Source organism: Hordeum vulgare, chromosome 2H, assembly GCF_904849725.1.
Source record: "Hordeum vulgare subsp. vulgare chromosome 2H, MorexV3_pseudomolecules_assembly, whole genome shotgun sequence".
Taxonomy (NCBI): Eukaryota; Viridiplantae; Streptophyta; class Magnoliopsida; order Poales; family Poaceae; genus Hordeum; species Hordeum vulgare.
In genome coordinates, this window is record NC_058519.1 from 251,841,163 (window position 1) to 251,844,439 (window position 3,277).

The following is a 3,277-nucleotide window of genomic DNA, read 5'->3' on the forward strand; positions in this document are numbered from 1 at the left end:
CCATCTGGGAAGTGAGCAGGACACCAGCCCTTGCTCGTTTCCGTGTGAAGGCTCCGTCGAAGTGCATGGTCCATCTCTCAAGTGCCTCCACACCATTGGCAAGGGATTGGCTCCCTTCCAGCCTCTGGTCCGTTGTGTCCGTCCACTCCGCTACAAAGTGAGCCAGGGCCGCTCCCTTGATGACCCTCGTCGTGTTGAATTCGATGGTGAAGGCCTGAAGCTCGATGTTCCATTCGGCGACCCTTCCGGCTGCATTTGGGTTGTGCAGGATCTTCTCTAAGGGGTAGGCAGAGACGACCTTGATTGGGTTCCCTTGAAAGTAGTGACGCAGCTTGCACGAGGCAACAAGGAGAACTAGAAGGAGCTTCTTCTGCAATGGGTATCATGAGCGCGTGTCCCGCAGTACCGTGCTGATGAAGTACACAGGGTGCTCGACTAGGGTGTGTCTCCTGGTGGCGGCATGCTCCCCGGCAACTTCAGGGGGTTGGGATGTTTTGTCGTCCGGGGCCTCAGGAGGGCCGAGCTCCTTATGGCACTGACCTTTTCATGATCTTGAAGAAGGGCAAAGCCTGCTCACCAAGCTTGAAGATGAAACGACCTAAAGAGGTAACGCACCCCGCCAACTTTTGCATCTGCTTGAGGGTGGTGGGCGCGCTCATCTTCTTTATGGCACTGACCTTCACTAGGTTTGCCTCGATTCCCGGTGCTATACCAGGAAGCCGAGCAGCTTGCCCGATGGGACCCCGAAGATGCACTTCTCGGGGTTGAGTTTCAAGTTCACCTACCAAAGGCTGGCGAAGGACTCCTCCACGTCCTCCAGTAGGGTGCTTGCATGTCTTGACTTGACCATGATATCATCGACATAGGCCTGTGCGTTCCTCCCGAGCAGCGGTCCTTGGGCGATCTACATTAGCCGCTGGAAGGTTGCCCCAGTGTTTCGCAGCCCGAAGGGCATGCATTCGTAGCAGTACACCCTGCATGGGGAGAGGAAAGCTGTCTTCTCGAGGACCTCCTCCGCGATCTTTATCTGGTGGTAGCCCGAGAAGGTATCCAAGAAGCATAGGAGGTCACACTCCATGGTGGAGTCGACGATCTAATCGATGCGTGTTTGCGGGGAGGGGTCCCGAGGGCAGGCCTTCTTGAGATTGGTTAAGTCGATGCACATGCGCTCCTTCCCGCACTTCTTCGGGACAACCACCGGGTTGGACACCCATTCAGGGTAGCGCACCTCTCGAATGACTCATGCCTCTTTCAGCTTGCGCACCTCCTGAGCGATGAACGCCTGCTTTTCCGGGTCTTGACTCCTTGCCTTGTGCTTCACTTGGTGTGTATTTGGGCGCACCATGAGGTGGTGCTCGATGACGTCCCTCAGGACCCCCACCAGGTCGGAGGTGCTCCAGGCGAACACGTATTTGTTCGCCTTGAGGAAGTCTACAAACGCCTTCTCTTGGTCTCGGGGGAGGTTCGTGCCGATGGTGAAGGTGGCGGCCGAACTTCCTTCATCGACCAGAACTTGCTTCTTCTCCGCCCGGTCCTCGGAGAACAACTACTTCTTCTTCATAGGCGCAACGTCGTGGACGTCCCTCGGGTTCTCTACAGCATGCACCTTGCCCCTGAAGTTGGACCGTGCCACAGCCGCAACCTAGTGGGAGAGCTTGAGCACCCGAGAGCCATCCTTGCTGAACCCCATGATGGTGAGGACACCGCCGCTCCTGGGCATCTTGACGATGTTGTAGCCCAGGTGCGTCGCCGCCATGAACTATGTGAAGGCGGGGTAGCCAAGTATTGTGTTGTACGGTTGGTGGATGTGGGAGATGTCGAAGTCGATCTCCTCGGTGCGGAAGTTGGAGCTTGTCCGGAATGTGAAGGCGAGGCGAATTCGACCCACGGGGATGACGGATCCTGTGACCACCCTAGTGAAGTACTTTGAGGGTTCAAGCCTCTCTCGGGGTAACCATAGTGCACCAAAGGCCTCCACTGAGATGACGTTGAGGCCCACGTCGCCGTCGATGAGGGTCTTGGAGACGGCCACGCCGGATATGGTCGGCGTGCACATCATCGGAAGTGTCCCGGCGGCCGTCGTGGCCCTGTGGTGATCGTCACGGCCGAAGGTGATGTTGACCTCCGGCCCTGCTTGCCCAAACATCGTCCAATTTCGTGGACGAGTGGCCGTTCGAGGTTGCACTTTCCACGGATTCGCAGAGTCAAGATCTGGCTATTGCTGCCGCGTGGAGGCTCTGACACGTGCTCCCTACCTGGCGCGCCAAATGTCGGATTTCGGGCTCCGCAAAACACTAATGATTCGAACTCACGGGCGCGTGCGGAGACCGCGTCGAAGATACGGTTCCTCGGCTCGTTACTCGATGGGCAAGGCAAAAAACTCACTTGATGGCGAGGAAGACACAGGACACAACAGTTTTCCCAGGTTTGGGCCGCTGGGAATCGTAAAACCCTACTCCTGCTTTTGTGGATTGCCTCTCGTAGAGGTTGAGGTATGAACTTGTACAACGTTCTTCGGCCTCCTGAGGCTAGGTGGCCTCAGCGGTGCGATGTTGGGTGGGTGAAATGGTTCAGGGTTGGATCCCTCTCGACGAAGCAACCTATACCCTATTTATAGTGGCGGCCCCGGTCCTCTTCCCTTATCGTTTCGATGGGAAGGGATCCCACAGTGGCCAATTTTAAAGGGGGACAGGGGAACGTGCTCCCCTGCCTAAAGGTGGTCTTCGCATGCAAAGTGGTTGTTAGCGCTGCAGGGCTGACATCCGCCCTGCTGGCGGGCTGCTATGGCTTGGTTACACCAAAGTGTAAGCATTTGGAAGATGCCTTCGGGTCCCGCGTACGCTCTTGCCTCCTTTGCACCAACTGGAAAGCTGCATGGCCCTGTCATCAGTGATTCGCCTGTCCTTCCTCTACGTCATCCTTCACTCCGGAGCCTAGACCTTGCCTCGAATTGTCTGCCGCTCCGGAGGGGTCCTGAGGATGACCCATACAGGTCTTGATGCCGTTCCTCCTCGTGCGGCTTGGCACCTCACGAGGGCCTTTCCTTTAGTGACGTTGAGCCTGCTGATGCTTGGTTGATGAAGTAGGCCAGCCCTGGGCCGCAGAGAGGCAGGTCTAGGTACCCCCATTCCCAAAACGCCGACACTATCTATGTATGACTTGATCGTGATGGTCCTTTATTGTTTCAGACGTTATTTTTGGATGTAAGACTCTACTTATTTAGTATGTGTGTGTTCAGTGAGCATTGATCTCTGAGATCACTGTACACGTGCATTCG